Source organism: Callorhinchus milii, unplaced genomic scaffold (genome assembly GCF_018977255.1).
Source record: "Callorhinchus milii isolate IMCB2004 unplaced genomic scaffold, IMCB_Cmil_1.0 Scaffold5, whole genome shotgun sequence".
In the NCBI taxonomy this organism is placed as follows: Eukaryota; Metazoa; Chordata; class Chondrichthyes; order Chimaeriformes; family Callorhinchidae; genus Callorhinchus; species Callorhinchus milii.
Genome location: NW_024704746.1, coordinates 37348916 through 37371061, shown reverse-complemented (window position 1 = coordinate 37371061; position 22146 = coordinate 37348916). Strand labels below are relative to the sequence as shown.

Genomic DNA, 22146 nt, shown 5'->3' with positions numbered 1-22146 from the left:
CACACTGATAACATATCATTACCACAGCAATCATCATTACTGCATTCTTTATGTGGGGCACACTGATACTGTTACACATCTGGTAATTTGTCTTTTCCACGATCGTGAATCAAAACCAATGAAAATGTTTGAATTAGGGCAAAACAAAATTAATTTGTTGTTTCCTAGCAGTGGACCTGCCATTTTTGTGTCTTACGTGTCACCTCACCACGGTGCTTTATTGATTGCTGCTGTTTTAAGAATATTACAATATGTGCTCTGGACTTGTGGGCTGGCAGAACCTATACAATTTGGAAGGAAGGCATTTTGTTACAGATTGGATTGGATTCCTCGATCTCTTGGTTTCTGCCCCTTCTTAAGTATTTCTTTACGATGTTTGAATCAGGATGTTTGAAATTTCTTTATGATTATGTTTTACAGAGTTTCACTTTCCAGATCCGTCAATACTCTAGTCAGAGCTAACTAAACGTGGCTTCCAGCTCTCTGTGGGACATAGTGGTGCGCAAACTAGTTGCAGCGTTTACCTACATATGTCACTACACGTAAAAGAAATACAGGACAATTTTGACATGTTTTATCATAAAGCACTATATAAAACGCAAGGTTATTAATTATTATTATTAAATATGGAAATCATAGGAAATTACTACGACCCAGGTAAATACCATTTCTGTGCCATAGAAAATGAAGGTTCATTTTCCTGCTGTATTAAATTTACACCATCAGGCTATAGCTCTGACTGTACCTTTTATTATTAACTACCTATCACTGCCTTAACATAATTTAAAAATATGCCCATGGCTATAAAGTGCTTATCCTCGTGCCCTGCTTTTTAAAGGTATTGGTTTTCTGAATGTTGTTTTTCGTTCCCGCCAAACAGTATTTTTCAAGGTGACATTCAATTTACCTCAAATACTTAAAATCTAGATATAATAGATGGGCCATTGGGCACCTTCTTGGGATTGATATTGTCATTCAGCTTGTGTAGGGACCAGGAGAAATAAAATGGATTTTTCAGCAAAAGACTAGTTCATCATTCCAGTCGACACTTGTTATTGATCTTTCTCTATTTGTTTGCAATTTTGTTGCCACTGATTGAGCCATGGTTCTAAATCCTGAAATGACTTACATGCTGTTAGGATGGAGTTTCATTGGGCAAATAAACTTCCAATGTTTCATTTCGCATCCTGATTCATGTTGATTCATTTGGCCTCCAGATTCATTTTCGCTGTGTCAAATTAACACTTGTATTTTCATTCCTCCAAGCATCCAGTGAGTGAATTTACCTAACATCCATCATTTACTTCACTGTATAAAAGAACATAGGAATAGGCAAGATGAATAAATGCCATTTGGACCCTTAAGACTGCTACTACCAAAAGCAGGTATTCAATGACTGGAACAGGTTACCAGGAAAAAGTGGTTGTGGCCAGGACACTGGACTCATTTAAAAAGCAGATTGATGCTGTGATGGGAGGACGGTAAGGTGGGTGTTCTGGAGGGTTGAAATTAAATGAGCGAAAGAGCCTTCTTCATCCAAAGTGATCTTGTGAAACCTACCCTGCAGTAGACTTCACACGACCCATCCTACCTCCATGGAGCGAATGCTACATAGAAACTCCCCCAGTCCCCAAGGGTAAAAAAAGTAAAAAGTCCATAATCTTTATGCATCTCTCAACTTTACTATTCAACCCTGGCTGCCTTTGCTTTGCAAACAATATTTAACTTTCTCCAACCCCAAAGAAACCATTGGATCACATAGAACATTCATTCATCTCAGTCAGCATCTATTCTGATATCTTTTAATATCCTTATTTTTAAAAAAAATAAAGAATTGATCAACAAGGGATTGACTGCTTTCATCGGCTCTTCCTACCATTGTGAAGCAGAACTACAGCTGGGTTTAAACCGCCGTTAGACAGGTTAGTTTTATTCTACTGATGATGTGTTGCAGCAATAGTAATCCTGCTCAACGCGAAACATTTATGGCAGACACTTCATCTTTCCAATAATATGACACTGCTTGAATCAGATATTTCTGCTTCAGTTTCTGAGATTGTCTCATTTTAATTTGTTTCCTTGCTTCCTCACCTGGAAGAGAACGCCAGGTGAACTGTAATCTTTTTCATGGCTCCTACCCAAGTCTTGCTCTGTACATCAGCTGCAGAAGCCAGAGATTCACCTGAAAGCAGATGCAGGATGAAATATGAGGCCTGTTTTTATGTTACTATTACAAAACAAGATCAATTCACAGATGTGATGGTAGATGTACTGCAAGGATAATTAGACCCATGTTTCAACTTGCTTTCAAACTGTCTTCCAAAAGCAGGAGACAACTGTGAGGCTGTCTGTATCAAGCAGAAATGTTTCCCATTTGGGGATATTATGAGATTGGTAAAAATAACTACTTAATGATTTGTGGATAGAAGCTTTACAGAAGCTTTCATGGCACTGTATATTAGAATATTACTGAAACATTTTAAATGTTTCAAAATTATTTTCTTTTGTGTAATTTAACCTGATATATCTTATCACACTTAGAGATCTACTAAAACACTTGAAATAACAAAATTATCCATTAAAGTGCAGGATGTGAAAAAAATTCAAGGACACTGCCAAATCAGATTAATCATTTGAAACGGTTTAATAATTATAAATAAACCCTGCATTTAATGTAGTGCCTATAACATTGAAATGTCCCAAAATGCTTCACAAGTAATTGTTGTCAAGAGAAGTGACTGTGCATACATAAACAGCCAAACAACCTGCACTCAGTCCAGGTCACACAGAACAACCATGAAGTGATTTATCAATTTATTTGGAAGCTTAAGAAACTAACTCCTTTTTCCAAATAGTATGATAGGATTTTTAACGTCCGCCTGAACCAACAGCTGGGACTTAAGTTTAATGGCTCACTTGAAGGACAGCACCTCTAACAATGCACCACTCCTCCATTACTGGAGACTTTTCATGTATTGTGAGATTGAGTTTGAACCGCCAGAAATGAAAGTGCTAGAAAGGAACCAAGCAGGCAACTGACATTTTATGCACTTTAAAATGAACAAATCTTTTAATATTCATTCATATTAACATAGCTCACAGTTATTTTCCAGTGAAAAAAATATATTTCCATAAGAAAGCCATTTCAAAAGATTCTAAAGTATTTGAGTGTCACGCAGAGTCTATTACGTGAGAGTTTTGGATGATCACTTGGAGCGATTATAACCCATATATAGGGAGGATATGGTTATTTCAACCCAGCAAAAAAATGGTCTAAAAATGTATTCCTTGTATATTCAAAGTGAAAGCATTTGAATTTCACATGAATTAAGACATGTCACAAGTTTTATACCTATATTTCTGTGAATCAAACTTGTTTGTAATAATTTATTTTCTCATCGCTGATGTATATTGTATCTCTGCATAGATTGTCTTAGGCATCAGTGTAAATTTACCTCATTGATTTTTAAAATTATTATCTCGTTTCTTAAAATAAAGTGACACTTACTGACCTTGCAGCTGAAATCACAAAATAAAATTTAAGACATCTGTATCGTTTTTTGGTTTAAACATTTTGATATATTGAAACAAATTGCAGAGATCTCTCTGATTGAGTTAAATACATTTGTGTTAAATGTTTGTTATCAACATTTGTTAACAGTATATGTATTCAAGATAACAAAAGAAAGCAAGGAATGAGATTTGCTCCATCAAACCATTCCTTCATATATAGTACAAAATGCACTTTTTTATGGAGTCTCATCTCCTAAGGAATGGTGCTGCTCTGATTGTCTTCTTTTCAAAAATATAAATGATGCATGAGGTCTCACTACATAACTGATCTTACAAACTATATGCCTTCCTCCATTTTGCATTCACCCACAAAATACATACGTCCACATCACTTTACAATATATCCTGTAAAGAGCTTTGAGATGTCTCACGAATGTGATAAGGCATTATTATAAAAATACAATATAAAATACAAAATTACATTTGTATAATGCCATTCATGCTGGGAGGACATCACAAGTCACTGGGTTTGTGCTTTGCAAGGATTTTATTATTATAAACACCATATTTATATTTAGTTATCTCTATAGAGATACTACAAACAACTGAGGAAAAGTTATGGCACATCAAGAAGAAATACCTCCAGAGTGCACAGAATAACCCATCAGTGATCCATCTCTATACTGATAGAGCAGGGATAAAACCTACCAAGATACTCCCATGAAGTGCACTGTCAGTTGGTCTGTAGTGAGGTGTGCACCCTTGCCAGGTCCAGCCTCAAACTGAACCCACGCTCGACTCTTTCTGGTCCAGGAAACTAAACAGTTCAGATCCTTCCAGAAAGGAACAAGAAGTCATAAAGGATCTGAAACGGGTTAGAAACCCTGGGCCAAACGCAGCACGTTCCCATTGGTAGTAATAATTACTTCTGCATTTTTTTCAAAGGTGAACAGTATCACAACCCTGATTGCTTTAGCAGACAATCTTTTGCACATCTGCAAGACTTGGAGGGGAGGTGAAACAGCTTCTAATTTAAAGTCTTGTTTGCGTCACTTCATTTTATGTCTGTGCTCACAGTGCAAGCTGAACAGCTTGTTAGCTCCGGGCTATTAATTTTTCTCAGCATTTAATAAACTTGATCCAGATCAAAATATTGAAAGGTATTCCAGTTAATTTGAAATGTTAGCTGGATGACCATGTCAAGTGGTAGCTCACTGGGAATGGAGTGTCTGAACGCATACCAAATCTGAGAAAGACATTAAGCACCTTAATGCAACAACTTCACTTCCATTTCACAAGTGTGTCGATCCATAAACTGTCAGCACCAATATCCTAGCTATTCAGGCATCGGGCTCAAAATGCTTTGGGTGTTTTTTTTTGGTATTTTATGGTGATATTTATACAATTTATAATATTGTGGTTTACGAAAGGCCTCAAAAGATGTTGGATTTGCAGTATCATTGATAATTTTGAAACACTGCAGTGTAATTTTTGTCTGAGAAACATCAGAGCTCTGTGTAAGAAGCCAGTTGTCAAATGAAGGAGTTAAAAAGATTGGTACATTGCTGGTACTATAGTCATTGGTGGTATGTGCAAACACAGCTTAGGATATTATACTTGAGACAGATTAGAAGATGAATCACCTGCCCTAGTTGTCTGAGAGGGCAAGTGGTAATCATACAGCTAAAATCCATATAACCACATGACTAAGAAAGAATTTTATGCCTGAAAATGTTAGCAATACTATTCTGATTTTGCTGTTGTGGAAATAAAATGTTCAAAATAATTTACAAAATCGCTTTTTAATGTGCTAATCGAATGGAATTCAGTTGTTGATATCAATCTTCTCCAAAATAAATTTGTATTTAATTACAGTGAAAGGATATGGAAACTGTCCAAGTTGAAACAGTGCAGGGACTTGGTGGAATAAAAGGGCCTGTAAAATCTTAATGACTATGTACAATGCTGTGAAATGTATGTTTTTTTTTGTGTGTGCTTTCAATTTGAGAGGAATTTTGAATTCTGTATACAGATGTTTTAGTAAGGATTAAATCGTCTTGAAACAAAATAGTGTGATGCATTGTTTGAGGCACTGTCCTTTGGATAAAATATTAAACCAACATCCCATCTGTCTGTCCAGGTGGATGTTAAGGATCCCATGGCACTATTGGAATATAAAAGAGAGTTTCTCCTGGCCAACAATCCCCCCAAATAAACAAAATGCTCATTCACTCCTGGCTGTTTATGGGACATAGTTGTGCCCAAATTCATTGCCATGTTCATGCAAAAAATACATAAAGTCACATCACTTTAAATTCTGTGAAGTGCTTTGAGACATCTCAACAACATGCCATGCCAAGGCATTATTATCAAATGCAAGGATGCTTAACCTAGTACAGTAAGTGCTTAGGTTTAACTACATCCATCCTTGCATTGCTTAGTTTCCTAAATAAAATGGCAGTTTCCTTGATCTAACTGTCATACAACACTTTGAAATTTGTTGAGCTATGGGAAGGTAAAGAGCTAGGAAATGCCTTATAGTAAAAATTGTTTAAAGTGTAAAGATCGCATATCAGGCAAACACTGCAACCAATTTAAAGCATTTTGAGATGTTTTGGTGAAGTGATCAAGTGCTACATTAAATGGTCAGATTAATATAACATAGGAATGCACTGGACCAGAAAATGGCTTTTGCAATCTGTCTGCCTGTCCCAAAATAAACGGAAAATTATATACTACTTCACCAAAATACAGATCCAAGTATGACATTTGTTGGTATGGCAATTATGCCCATATCAGGTTTCAACTCTACTTGATTCGAACTCATATGTTCTGACTGAGAATATAGATAGGTTGTAAGGCCTAGCATTTTTGTTTGCACACATACATAATGTTTAACATCATCTGTCTGTCTCTCTCCCTTGGGTGAGACAAAATAGCTACACAGGAATATCAAGGCTGTGTCCACTAATTATACAGCATAGTTTTTAATGTGCTATGTTCCTCAGTCTGCCAGCAAAGGAGCAGATTTTCATTAAATGATGCATTATACAACAGTCCATGCATTAAGCAGAAAGTCTAATGATGATTAATAGGGAAGTGTGCTTCAACAAGCAATTACTCTTCAGCAAAAGCTTTTTCTAGGCCCGTGATTAGACAGTTGTACTGAATGTATTTCATTTGTACCACAAAGCATTTTGTGAGTGCTTTACTTTGTGGGAACATTTTTCAGCCTTGAAATCCGTGTTTGGCTTTCAGCTTTGTCAAAACTGCAGTCTGCAGGGACGCAGAAAGCCAATTGAGCAGCTGGACTTGTTTAAAAGCCAAGACCAAATGTTTTACTCTATGACCATAAAATAGACATTGTAGTCAATGATGATAATAATAATAGTGTCTTTTTACATCTCAATCTCAAAAAGCTGTTCTCAGCATTTTACTATCAAGTGCAATGACTCTATATTTTGTAGATAAAGAATTTGTATGATTTAACCTTTCGTATGTCTTCTCATTCTGATGTAGCTATGATTATCGATGCATCAGGCATTTATAATGATTACAGAAAGTGCCATGGAATCTCTAAGATTCACTTGAACAGGCAGATGGGACCGTGTTTTAATGTCATAGCCAAAGGGCAGCATTCCTGGCGAAACATCGCTCCCCCATCACTCCACTGGAGTGTCCACTTAGACTGTGAACTCAAAGACCTGACATGGGACTTGAACCCACAAACTTCTGACGTAGACACGAGTGTTAGCAACTGAACTGTAACTGTCACAAGTACTTCCAGCTATGGGAAGGAATCCCTATTTCAGGACTACGATTTTTTTTATTGTGCTGCAAATTAAACCACACAATGTATTTACAGTGAGTATCTTAGATTCTTGAACTAAAAAAACACAGCTGATAAAACCAGAAAACCCTCATAAGTATTACTGAATTTGACATGCGCTCGTTGAGTGAATAGGGCTTTATTTATCTGATATTTTAGCTTTAGAAAATTCAGAATTTCTACATTATTCTCCCATGTGACATTACTGCATTCTGTTATTAATGATCCGTTTAAATCCTGCACATTTTATCTGTGTCTCATTGATCTGTTACAGCGCACAGTATTTACATAACTTATAGTAATCATGCACTAACATGGATTATGTTTTACTTTATTTTGACTCACTCAGTTTTATGTGGTAAAACTACTATTTGGTCATGATGTAATTTTTATGAATTTCTTTTAGTTTGAATACCCACCAAAAAACTGAGCATTTTCAGAGGATTGAATTTCTCATGAGAAGTGAAGTCTGTACATGTACAGAGTGCTTGTAAATGGATAAAAAAAAATCTATTCTGAGGAGCACATGGTGTTGTAAAATTGTGTTCCATGTATCAGGATTAAAATGAATTGTAAAATTTGAGTATAAGCTTTCATTTCGTGGAGTGCTGTAGCTCAGTGGTTAGAGCACTCACCTCACAAGCGAGAGAACTGGGTTCAATTGCCGCTTACTCTACACACCTGATAATAATCTTTCAAGAAAATAAAAAAAATGTGGTAACTCAATCTACGACTGTTTGTGGGACACTGCTGTGTGCAATTGGCTGCCTCGTTTCGACCACAAATATACAGTCAATTCACTTTACAGTGTATTCTGTGAAGCGCTTTGAGACATCCAGAAGACATGAAAAGTGTTATATCAAATGCAAGGATTTTTATTATTAAAACATGGAATTTTGGTATATAGAAACTAGATGTTTGAAATATTATGAATCGGGCAGGGGAAATGTGGATGTAGTTAAATAATCCCTACAAAATATGCCCAATAAAATATGTCAGTTCAAATAGTATAGAAAGCAACAACAACTTGCCCCTCATGAAGGGTAGAGTCCCAGGGTGCTTGACAATGGTGGAACATGACGCAGAGGTGGGGAGAGGGGGGAGTTGACCGTAGGCACAGTCGAAGAGGAAGGTCTTCAGGCATGATCTGTAGATAGGGAAGGAGGGGACAAGATGGAGGGATAATACAGGAAGTATGTTCCAGAGTATTAGAGCGTAGTGGCTGAAAGTGCAGCCACCGATAGTGGAACGGAGGGCATGAGGGAGAAGCAGGAGGCCAGAGTCAATCGAGCGGAGGCAGTGGGAAGTGGATTGGGGAATTAGCAGCTATATTGAAGCATAGATGTTTTAGCATAGATGTATTGAAGTGTCTAGATATAAAAGATGAATTATTTTGGTTGCTTTTACTGTATATAGTGCAGGATTACTAAGTACATCAAATTACTTATTTATAGCGACTGATGTTGATGGCGAGGAATGTTACCTCAGGAAGAACTGATGTTGCTACGAGTAACTTGTAAAGCCTGAAGCTAGAAGGATTACTATAGCAAAGTAGGTTCCCTATAAAAGTTGTTGTCACATTGTATTACTTCATACATTTTGCCCACGGAACAGATTGAAGGAAAGAAAATATATGCTGACAGTCTGGGAATCTGTTCTGTCAAAGTAATCATTTTTTTTCTGAAGCTTTTGGGGGAGAAAAAAATCATAAAATTTAAATGAGTAGAATGTAGAGAAAAGGTAAACTTAAACCTGCAAATATTGCACACCCTCAGCTCTTGCAAAAGAGCACTCTCTTGATTTGTCAAAGGTAGTGCAGAAAACTCTGACTTCAATAAAGCCCAGCATTTTCCATTAGCTCAGGAACCCTGAGCACTTTGCTCACTTGCATCATTTAACATGAAGGTGAAAGCAACAGGGATGGCAATGGGGGTTCTGTACTGTGGGTTTTTAAATATTCTCTGCGCCGTTTATTCTTAGGATAATGTACTTATCTGATGCACTTCTTAAGAGGTGGCATTATTCTTTATTGTCACTTTAGTAAGCATTCTTGGAACAATGACCTCTTAAAGAATCTCCCATAGAGAGTATTTCTGGATGGTTACCTTGTACCTTATTGTTCTTGTTCTTAGTTTTGCTCCAGCACATAAAATAAAATTCATTCTGTTCCCTTTCACATCAGCTATACTCAGTGGAGTTCTATTTTCGGGCATTGGTAATTTCTCTCATCAACTAACCACTGCTCCGATAATAACCACTGTGTGGTCAGCCCAGCAAATGCATTTACCAACAGTTTAGGGTTCAAGTTGAGTCATGCATCTTAGTCCTTTATGTACAATTGGTTGGCTGGGATCGGAGGTTTCATATTCTTTGCATCACTCCATCTCCATTTGATAAGGAGATGTCAGTTGAGTGACTGATAGCTGTGGTTAATCAGATAAAAGGAAACCTCTGCCAATTATGGGATTGAGATGTAATTAATCAGAATCTACATGAATACATATATTTTTATTAAAAGGAACACCATCAGTGAACATAATATTTGCAGTATGCAAGAAGGGATAATCCCTTTAAAAATTATAATAATAATAATAATTTGGTAACTCTATCCACGACTGTTTGTGGGGACACTGCTCTCTGCAATTGGCTGCCGCGTTCTGCCCACAATATAAACAGTCAGTTCACTTTACAGTATATTCTGTGAAACACTTTTAATGTCTCAAAGACGTGATAAGGCGCTATATCAAATCCAAGGATTATTATTATAAGGGAAAATTATTTTAGATGACATAAACTTTGGCCGTATATGTCTTGACACATTCCACAATTTTACTGGATTGCATTATACTTTCTACTCCACACTTTTCTAATGATTGCACAAATACCAAAGAAGTTCCAGTTTTAAGGTTCCAAGGATTTAATGTATTGCAGACCTAACCATGACTTTATTCCTGTCTTCATACAATACAATTTACATTTACATAGCGACTTTAAGTCAGGCAGACGTCTCAAAGTTCATTACAATGCTGGCTGAGAACTGAAGCCAGTGAATGGGAACTGAAGAGGACAGGGAGGGGAAAGATAACCTTAAGCGTGGTTAAAGAGGTTAGTCTTGAAGTAGTTTTGAAAGTGGGGAGGGAGCAGGTACCTGCTCCTTAATCCAATATTAAGGAAAGTCCCCCCCCACTCCCCCACCCCGTCACACACACAAACAACTGCCACTATTGGTGTTGGATTTCTATGGCCTGGTCGAATCCTTAGAGACATTTTGTATTCAAATTTAAAATGACAAAGGATTGCAGAAAGTTCTTCAACTCAGCCAAAACGTTCTTACTAGGCAAAGCTCAGTGAAGTTTCAGGCGTCTAATGATCATCAGTTGTTCTGTGGTAAATGTATGTTGCAATGAGCGGAGAGTACTGAATGTACTTTTAATGCCCCAAGTGATATATTCCACTTGGCAGTAAGTAGCCAATAATTGACCGACCTTCCAAATATTTGCCCTGTATCTCTATCAATGTTAATTCCGCTCCCTCACACTGTCAAGGTCAGTAACCCCTCCAAGTTGGTTTCTCCTGACGGTGTTATCAACGTTTGCTATTTGAGCAAAACTATTGAAGAAATCCACAAAAATAAGCACCAAATGGTGTTAGGTTTTCTTCATAATTTTTTTAAGTGTTTATAAATTGGATCCAAGTGAGACTTCTTTGATGCTTAAAATAAGCTGTTAAAAAAAAGCTTAACTTAACCATGTGAACCTCCCTCTGTTGCATTCCAATACTCCTGGCTTCATTCCAATAATACCATTAACAGCAGCACATCAGTTAGAAGTTCTGTGGTTATTTGAAAATGTGATTACCCATTAAGCACCAATCTTATTAAATATTTATTCTAGCCCCTTTTTTAAAAGAAACATAAAATTCATGAGATGATTGCGAAATTACTCAAAATTGCACTTTGTAAGACATGACATGAGTACTCTGGTAACATGGAAGGCTGTTTGTGGCTTGGAAACCACACAGGACAAACAGTTTAAAAGGGCAGCATATCAGTTCCCAGAAACAACTTTCTCACAATGTTAATACAGAGCCACCACTGTCTATTTTTGATATATTTCCCCAAACGGAACTATATCTGCTGTGATTAAAACATTTCCAGTTGTTTTTATGTAGTATGCTGTACGTTTTATCAAAATTTATGTTTAACACTCAAAATAGGCAAAGTGTAATTGCCAATTCTGCTTTTGGGTTAGCAATGACACAATTGAACTTTCCTCTGTGCTTAAGGTTTATTTTGCTGAATATCTTGGCTGGTTCAAAGTTGTTAGTCACCATGAGTCCACTCAGCCCTCGTGAATTGCTAAAAGAGGTATTGTGGCTAAAAAAAATACAACTTGGAGGGAGGTCTGCTCACCTTGGGATGAGCAGACTCTAAGGGCATATATCACAAAACCAAAACTCTATTGGTGAGGATCGTCCTAGATGAGTTCCTCGAAATAAGGGTGGCCATTAATAGCTATTTTACAGAAAAATCATATACCAATTCTCATGATTAATAGACAGTTTGAAGCTGCTCTCTGTAGTGATCAAATCATGTACTTATTCATCTCTTCTGACTGGTATCTATGTGTAATTCATGCAACAATAAGATATTGAACAGGAGCTATGTGGATTAAATATACCTAATAACAGGAATGAATTATTGGCAAAAGACTCTCCAACAGAAATTTGGTTTGACACTGCTGATGGCCAAGAGTCCCAAACTCAACGACTACATGTTGACAGTTGAGTAATACATATCACAGAATGCTTACAGGTACAATAAGGTGAACTCTCAGTATTTGATTAGATTTCATAAGGTCAATGTAACATAGAAACTACAAATAGGAACCATTCAGCCCCTCGAGTCTGTTCTGCCATACTATAAAATCAGGGCTAAACTTCACCTCAAATCCAATCACCTGTCCTTGCCCCATATCCCTTAATACCCTGACCTAACAAATATCTATCCACCTCAGTCTCGAAGATGTGAACAGATCCAGCATCCACCGCTTTTTAAGAAAAAAGAAGGGAAGAGAGTAGTCTTGTAGTCTTATTACTGTGCCTCTCTGTTTTTCCTTAAAAGGTTCAAACTAACCTTGTGCATTAAATAGTAAAAATTGTCTTGAAAATATAAGTGTACATAATAATATTTGAACATTCATTGTGATGTGCGTTTTGTTAGTCATTCTCTAACAGAGCAATTTAAAATCTATGCAATACAGACTCTCCACAGAATTTCGCTACGCTCAATTGTAAATTATTACTGAATGAACCTCCAGTGATGATATGATAATCGTTCACCTTATGGGTAAGTCACATTGTGTATCAACTGCACTGAGCCGACTTATAGCCTTCGTTGGAACAATTGTAATAATAATCCTTGCATTTGATAGCCTCCAGAGGACTCAAAACTGGATCATGGCTTATAAGAAATATATAAAATAAAAACACCACTCACAGTATTTAAAATAGCGACGTCAAGTCAGTTAGTTAATTAGAAGTTTCACGTTGTTGGTTCACTCTTGCAGTTTATAACATTTCTTGATCCCTTCGATCATTCCCAAAAACAGGTACCATGAATTTATCTCTTCCTCAGGCCTTTACTCTTGATCCCTGACTCGTAATAACACCTAGATGATCCATCATTTTCTGTGCAAAATGGTCCTGCAGTAACAGAGCGAGCAGCATCAACATTAGATATGCATCTTTAATAGTGAATGCATGAGAGGATAGAGCCAATTGATGTAGAATGGCAGATTGAGTGAAATGGAATTTAAAAAAGGCTTTGAGAAATAAATTATTTATTACACTAAAGATTTTGTTTCATCACAGAGAGAAGGAGAGATTAAATTGGAACCCATAGAAGTAGTTCTCGCTATGGACCTGCTTAGCTTAGTTTTAATTCCATTCCAACACTTATTCAAAAGATCAAGAGGAAACCCTGGAGAATGGGACAGATCAATGGCTGGTCTTCTGAGAAAAATTCAAACTCTAAGAAGTGACGTATAATTAACTCACTGTCCTCTCCAGACATTCCCAACTAAAACAGTAACAACACAGCTCTGAGTATTCCACTGGAGTGCTATGATTTCAAGCTCTATGTTCTTCAAGCAAAGAGCACACAAGTGGAGGAGATGTTCAAATGTCTGATCAAAAGAAATGGATGAGTACAATCATATTAAAAGAATCACATAGGTTGAGAAATGTGTTTGAAATGCCGAAATTGGTGTGTACTGATTGGAAAGATGATGGAGAAAACAGAACAAATGGAATGTTTCACCCCAGAAACAATGAGAATTGATCTCAGTGCAATAATACAAAAAAATGCTAATCTTCCTCAGAAATAAGGATGTAATTGATCCTGTAGCCACTTTTTAGCATTGACTGCAAAGAATATTTGATCTAGGAGAGCTTCCAGGAAAGAAAAAGCATCAGTAGTAACCCTAACCCCAAACTAAGATCAATAACCAATGGAACATTGGAACTGAGGCCAATGCAACCGTGAAATCTGTTTCCGATTTCCAATATGAAATCCACTGATAACCGCTACCACCAATTTGGTCCAGGCTGTATGAGCAATTTGTTTCATTTGATAACTTTCTACTTTTTAATCTTCTGTCAAAAGATTTCAAGAGTCGAATTTGGGATTTGGTTCTAGCAAGTCCCAGAGCAAGCATACCAACAATCATTTAACATATTTGCACGTTATTTTATTAACAGTTCATGAGTTTGTAATAGTTCTCTGAGATTGCTTTGTTGAACACAAAAGCTTATCATATAATGTAACAACAACATTTGGATTTATGTAGTGCCTTTTATGTAGGATGACATCTTGGAGCACTTCATGTTGGTGGGGTTGGATGCTGAACAATGGAGAAGTGGGAGGTGATCATAGGCGCAGTTGAAATTGTAGGTTTTAATGTGGGATTCAAAGACAGATAGAAAGGGGACAAGGCAGACAGATGGAGGTAGTGAATTTCAGAGGTAAGGGATGTTGTGAGAATGGTACTCTCTTTGGAGGGTTGTTTTCTCAGGCATTAAAATACTTTGAGAACCTACAATGCACAGTGTCGACTAATGTAACATTTTCTTCAATGGAAAATGACAGCACAAAGCACACACTCCATACAAAACCTGAGATAGCACCATAATCTATTGGATTCAATTCACTTGTCAAGTGGTTTGGGAGAACTGGTCAATCAGGTGTCGCAAAATCAGTCAATTTAAACTGTAACTTTTAAACCAGCCATAGAACAACATCTGAACACATCTGGGATTAATAGATCAAAACCACAATTAATACCCTCCATTTATTTCACCACTAAGTTATGCAATCAATACAAATGGCTATTATTATTCAGTACTTAACTATTGAGTGCACAGTGTATGGAAGTAGTACGTATTTCTTTCTTCTGAAAAGCCATGAACAGATAACACAGTAATTCCATAATACCTAGTGTGAAATCAGCCTCTTCCTTCCTCTGATTTACATTCATGTAAATACCTGTACTGTAGATGCCTCATCAAACGCAATCATCTTGACTCACCGTCCACCCACTTAATATCCAGCTTCTCTACTTTTCAGAACACTCAATAGTCCCTGGAATGATTCAAATTTGAGAACATTTTGAATAGCAAGATCAGTGAAAATGATTTGCTGAAAATTTCAAAGCCACAATTTACAAAGCAATATGGTAAAATGTACAGAACTATGCAGCATTCCTAAAACAAAGTGCATTTAAATACAGTGTTTGTATGTGTTCTCACTGCACTTAGAAGTATCAATATGCCACATCTAATGTACTCTGTGGCTACTAATGGGAAAAACAATGACATGAAATCACTTTGTGTTGTAGTTTGCATTATTTTAAATGTTGAGCATAGGATGAAATTCCATTAAAGCTACTGACCTTGTCATCATGTGCTTTCAAAAGTTAAATTTCATCAGCTTTTTAAATGCAACTTTATTAACGAGGATCTTCGATGTCTTTGTCTGGCAACAGCATATTATGCAATAACAAAATGTGCTGTGCCACTGAGTGTTAAGGTACACGTTCATCATCAATGATTTCCTCAGCTCAACTGGGCTGATGTTGAGTGGAAGGAGATATTTTCTCAAATGAAGGGAGGTGAGATTTAGAGTAAAAACAGTATATATATGGAGCGTAGAAGTGTGCTTTAACCTCCCCACTCCACAATGCTGGTAAGTGGAGCCAAATACCACCTGAATAAAATACTTTTGTTGCCCATTCTTATCAATTGCTTAAATGAAAAGGAATTCATGTAAAACTTAATCTGCAGACACATTCACTTGTTAAGACATAGTAATCTAAATCTGTGTAATCAGTTATAGTTTTAAAATGTTAAGAACATGTTGGCGAAATCTTGGGCAAGTTTCCTTACTCCACACGCCTAATAATAATCCCTCCAAAAAAAAAGCAATAATAAATTGGTTATTTTCAGGCCATGACTGTTTGTGGGACATTGTTGTGCGCAATTGGCTGCTGCGTTTGCCCACAAATATACAGTCGATTCACTTTACAGTATATTCTGTGAAGCGCTTTGGGACGTCTAGAAGACGTGAAAAGCGCTATATCAAATCCAAGGATTATTATTATTAACTACTCAACATTCGCCTACAAAATGCATAGTCACTATACTCCATAGAAAATCTTGTGAAATGCTTTGAGAGCCTCCTGCCTTGAAAGGCACTACCTCTATATCAAAGGCAAGTATTATTATTATTATAATAGAAATGATTCAAATAAAATATTTAAAATCATTCTATGTTCCACTACTGCATTAGAGCAATGTTTTTAAAAAGAAAAAAATTACATGCACTCATTAATAAAGTTTTGGTCAATGTAAGATCTGAGCCATACACACCAGGAAGGTTCTTGGTTCAACCTCCGGTCTATGCTGAGTTAGCTGGTCTGATCTCTGAGTGTGCCTCAGGTGAGGGTAGGATGGGGCTCAATATCCCTTAAGATTTATGCAGGATGCCATCATTCACTGTCTTGGATCACATGTGAACAGTAACCACTTGGGTGACTTACAGACTGTGTCTGTCGCTCAATGAGAATATACGTCAGCATGAGTCAATGCTTCCATGAGCAGAGGCGAGAAAATTAGGAGGAGGAGAAAAGAATTAAATTAAGCTTAATTGCACATAACCAAACTGCTCAACACTACCCACCAGTACTTTCCTGAAGTGATTCACTGCAATGATCACCGTGACAACCCATTAATTATTAATTCAGTAGCTGTTGACTCAACCCAATACCAGATGGAAAGCCAAAAACCTATGCAGTTTAATCTAGTGCATGCTGATATTTGCACTTACTTCTTTATTTTAACATCCTTTTCAATAACTTAAATCAAACAAATAAATAGGCCGTGTGCTACGAACATTCGGGGGAGTTTGGAAAGGATATCTATCATTGCTACATGGATTTATTTTCAATCAGAAGGTCCTAAACAATGAACAAAAGAATTCCTTTTCTTAAAATATTAAAATGTTTCTCTCTTTGTCTCCTCTCCTGAAATTATACCCTTTGGTACAATGGCAAGTGACCGTCATTGATGTGTGTCCCTTAACAGGGATCGTCACAGACTCTTTCACCTCAGGGGAGATTATAGCCAGGCCCGATGTTATCCTTGACAGTGAGCAGCAGATGGGCATCACCAATGGGAATGTTGTCTTGTTTTTCCCACTCTAGGTCTGTGGCATCGAAGTAACTGCACTGCCTCTCGCATTGAAAACAGCAAACTCAGCACTAAGGCCAAAACCTAGTCTCTGTACTTCTGAGAAGTAAAACTAAAAGAGTAAAGTTTTGCAGAATTTTCTAACTTTGAAGCCAATAAGATGTATGGAAAATCAAGTGAGCGATCATGCTGCTGAAATGTTCCTTAAGTTTAATTGGAAAAAAAAACTGAAATACAATAATATTGAGCTAATCATTGATTCATTCTAAGAAATCAAAACAAACTTAGTTACATGCATGAAACACTCTCAAAGAACAGCGAACACTGTATGCGGTGACCCAAGATTCGTTGCAGGCTTCCTACCATTTTACACAATGCACTGTCAATAATTCCTACTTGTCGCAGTCCTAATCATTAGGAATTCAACAATGCTTTTTTAAATGTAGTTGGAGATCTGGCACTTTCACTTTTTTTTCAGCTCCGATAAAAGAATAAAGGTAGCAGAATGTATTTGTACCAAATGACTTACAAAATTACCACACTTTACAGTAAAATCATGTCAAGCATTTTGAGACGTGCTTGAATTTAAAGATGTTGATCGTTATTGTTGTTATTATTCCCTGCAAAGCATTAGCTCTAATGATGCAAGATTTGCACCTTGCAAGCAGGATAACATCAAAGATTGTGAAAATCTGCAATTGTCTTTCCTAAATAAATGTACTGTTGTATAAAGCGAAGACTGTATTCGTTGTTCCACGTGATAAAGACAGATGCTGGAAACATTAATAGGACTGCATCACTGCAGGATTATATTTGGATGAAAAAAAATTGAAAGGTGGTCGATTTGCTGAAAATGCTTTTGGCAGAACATAGAGATGAACAAATTGTCTGCATTTCATGGAACTTTTAAAAGGGATTTACTATTAGTGCTTTTTATGTTTAGCCACTGAGTTCCGTAAAGCTGCAAATACTGTATTAGGTATAAAACTAAAATGATAGATCCTGTTAAAATAACTTTAATCGTATTGAAAAGGAAAGCTTGTGATACTACTATAAAGTATACATTATTTATAAAAGTGAAGCTTGAACAGTTCAGCAATTTAGCAATGTCACCTCGAATGCATTACTGTACAGTCTTGAAGTATACTCATAAAACATAACGCATAAGGACATGAGAAAGGATGGAAGAAGAAAGAGTCATTCAGCCCACCAAACCCTGTATAAATGTATTCTCTGCCAGCCAGTAAATTTACCCAGTTTGGCAATATGTAGTAATAATGGGAAAACCACCTCCAAAGACTCCCCAACTCCAACCATCCATCCGACCCAACCATTTTATTTCATCCGGTTCTGAGAGTGAGGCCTTTACATGATAAAACAACTGTACAGAAGCAGTAACAGATCTAAGCTGCAAAAACAGGTGAAAACAACTGAATGTGAAGTGATAAGGGGGAATGTTCTGTCGGTTGCTTGCCGTGTAATGCATTCATCAATATGGCCTGAATGCTATTCTCAGCTCATTTATCCTTTCCCAGCACAGACGACTAGAACAAGAGCAGATCACCTGCTGCAGCACTTGTTGAGTTGCCCTCGGCCTAAATCATCACAGACCAGGTATTAAACTTGGGACCTTCCCATTCTATAAACATAACTTGGCTAATAATAGACGCCTTAAAGTTGAAATTTGCATTTTGAGCCTAAAACAATGAAAGCAAGGACAAACTCAAGACTGTTGAGCATCAACTACTGCGAGTTATACGAAAAACATCAAGAACACACAGCAGATTGTCAAAGGCTTGCACAAATCTTGAGGGTAAGTATCACTCCACATAATTTTTTTCTGCTTTTACTTCAATTTATTCTGAAGTAACTGACAGTTTAAGGCCTCGAAATACCATTTGGGACCGATTTAAATAAATAGAATATTCCTATGACATCTGGAAATCTGAGTTTGATGTGAGAAGGCAGTATGATTTTTGCCTTAAGAAAATTGCCTTCTAGAGAGGATTAATTAGAAACGGAGCACGCTATATTTCCTAATTCCCTTCAGAAAGTTTACATACGCTGGAATTCAATGATGTGACAAACTATTAGATGAATGCAAATGGAATAAAAGAAAATAACAAATACATTGTATCTCATACACAGGGTCTTTGGAAAAGGATTTACTGAGGTTGAATGGAAAGGAAGTGAACAAAGCAGATGGAGCACAAATAATTTAGGGAAATGACAAAGTACAAAACATGGATTTTAACAAACAAGAAAAACATAATCTAACTACATGCCATAATTTTCCCAAACACCACATTTCTCATTGGTTCCTCTGCTAACAAATTTGTATGGTCTTAACCTATAAGATCATTTTATTTTAAAATTTAAGATCATGGAAAACTCTTAATTTGGAAAAGTCCTAATTTGGAAGTTGGTTTTCTGTAGTTTTTTTAAAAGAACCGACTTCCAAATTAGACTGAATTGAAACATTTTCCACAATTCTGTGTGACTAATTCATTAAATAGCTTTACTAGTAAAAAGTGGTGGAATTTTAACCTCCTGAAGTCTAAAAGTTTAGGGTAGATTGTTTTCAAAGAGTAACACTTGCAAATATTATATTTTTTTAAGGAGGGAAAAGAGCAAGAAGAGGGAGTGTTGGATGATTAATTTCAATATGACTTGCGTTGTTTGAGCACCAAATAATTGTCAAGTGAATCTTGTTTCAAAACTTTCAATAAATTTCAATGCAGAGAAAACACTCAATTTCAACACATCTAAAAATTACGCATTGAAATAAAAGTTCCTTTAAGATATTTCTTCACAGGTTTCTTTAAATGCAGTTACTTCATGTCCAGAGAAAACACTCTCTGGATATGCTCCTACTGGATATGCTTCCTGGCGTTGACTTTAAAGTATTTCAATGAATGTTCTTAAATAGAGCATAATAACAATTGCATCATTGGTTGTTTTGCAGTTTCCTGTAGCAAGGTCTCGACCACCACATCATTGAATGAAAACACAATGAATAAAGGCTAGTTAAACAGATGGTAAACCATCTGCACTTTGCAATCTTAGCAATGTTGATGATCCAGACAAAAACAAAATCCAAACATAATGGTTGAAGAACAGTAATAATCTGGAATTTGTCTCAAAAGAAAAAAATCATTACTGCACCATTTGCCCTTTTGATTAGTCTTAAACCAGTTTGGCACTAAGCTAAACTGTGAAGAATATCGAGTTGAGTTATCAGCCAAGCCGACCTTTGATCTGGAGTTCTGTCTTATGATAGCTCTTTCATAAAGAGCTGTCACCATTCCAAAAAAGATGAAAATAAATCAATTTTTATATATTTTCTGGTGTAAGTTGCGCATGCTTTTTTTTAAACAAAAATATACAAGGAACATAATGGTTGGAATAAATAGGAATCAATGTGGCTAGAAGCCAAATTTAAAACAAATTAAAGTGGATTAGATAGATCAGATCAAAATTAATCCTCTGCTCAAATTGTGATCTTCTGGTCTTTTAGTATCCTATTTACATTGTGTTTTAATGTTAAAATAAGTGTGATATCTGTACAATTCTGCATGAACTCTGTTCTCTGAAATTGTCCTGGTATGAAGGAACAGCAACTCTGGGGTTGATGTCATAGCAAAATGAGCTTGCAGGTGTTTGAATGTAAACCGTGGCTGAATTCGATGATACTTTCTATTTTGTTGACTGCTGCAAATGAGTGATGCAGCGAATGAATTACATATTGCAGCACTATGGAAAGCGGGAGAGGATCTCCACTGAGAGCTTGCAATGTAAATGGAGCAACTCCACTTGAATCTGCATCAATGTCACACAGTTCAGAGAATGGATCAGACATCAGATGAGTGAAATTCTCTGGAGAACCTGCATTTCTTTTTCCCGACGAACCCAGAGCTGACTGCAAATGGACATTAGAACTGCAACATTTAGAGATTATAAATTTAGATGGTAATCAAAAAAAGACATCTAATGTCAAAGTCAGGCATATGTATCATATATAATTTAATATAAACTGAATAATAATTGTGCATGAGTAAATTGTATTTAAATATATAACTCAAATATATTGTCCATGCAATAATATGTAACTCATACCCTGGTATCTGTAGAATATACACATTCAAATACAAATAGACGTAGGTGTGGATATAAAGTCCTGTAGCTCAGTGGTTAGAGCACTCGCTTTTCAAGCGAGAGACCTAGGTTCGATTCCCGGAAGGATGAAACCTTGGGCAAGTTTCCTTACTCCACACACCTGATAATAATCCCTCAAAAAAAAGAAAATAATAAATTGGTCATTTCAATCCACGACTGTTTGTGGGACACTGCTGTACGTAATTGGCTGCCACGTTTCGCCCACAAATATAGTCAATTCACTTTACAGTCTATTCTGTGAAGCCCTTTGAGATGTCTAGAAGACATGAAAAGCGCTATATCAAATGCAAGGATTATTATTATTATAAAATATATCTGACATTTAGGGTACAATGCCAAATGATCAAAACATATGGACTAAACTTAGTTATTCAGTAATACTCTTTTGCTGCGTAATACCTAATGCTAGTGTTGTTTCTAATAAACAGTATGAAACTACTTTGATTCCCAACATAATAATAATAATAATAATAATAATAATCCTTGCATTTGATATAGCGCTTTTCACGTCGGGAGGACGTCCCAAAGCGCTTCACAGAATATACTGTAAAGTGAATTGACTGTATATTTGTGGGCGAACGCGGCAGCCAATTGCGCACAGCAATGTCCCACAAACAGTCGTAGATTGAAAATGACCAATTTATTATTGTTTTGGGTTTTTTGGAGGGATTATTATTAGGCGTGTGGAGTAAGGAAACTTGCCCAAGGTTTCGCCCTGCCTGGAATTGAACCCAGGTGTCTTGCTTGCAAAGCAAGTGCTCTAACCACTGAGCTCCAGGACTCCACAACTCCACTCCATAAGCAAATGACACTGAAAGAAATGGCAAATAATATGTGCTGGTCAATACTATTTGAGGTGCAGGCAAGGGTGCAGACTGAGTTGA

At 36.6% G+C, this 22146-nt stretch overlaps 1 protein-coding gene and 1 non-coding gene across 3 annotated transcripts in view; one reads left to right on the top strand and one right to left on the bottom strand.

Annotated features, from left to right (window-relative positions):
- Positions 1-14941, bottom strand: part of mgat4c (mgat4 family member C) — a 71017-nt gene extending 56076 nt beyond the window's left edge. Inside the window, exons 1-2 of one of the 2 annotated variants that reach the window (XM_007903773.1) lie at positions 14886-14941; positions 2092-2182 (exon numbers count right to left, since the gene is read on the bottom strand). The gene's annotated coding sequence lies outside the window, so the exon portion shown is untranslated. Of the gene's footprint in view, positions 1-2091; positions 2183-12839; positions 12874-14885 lie in introns of those variants that run through there. The other variant, XM_007903774.1, reaches the window with a different exon arrangement.
- A 6318-nt stretch (positions 14942-21259) lies between these two features.
- On the top strand, positions 21260-21331 carry trnae-uuc. Its single transcript has one exon. It is a non-coding gene; the product is annotated as a tRNA-Glu (tRNA).
- Positions 21332-22146: the final 815 nt, after the last annotated feature.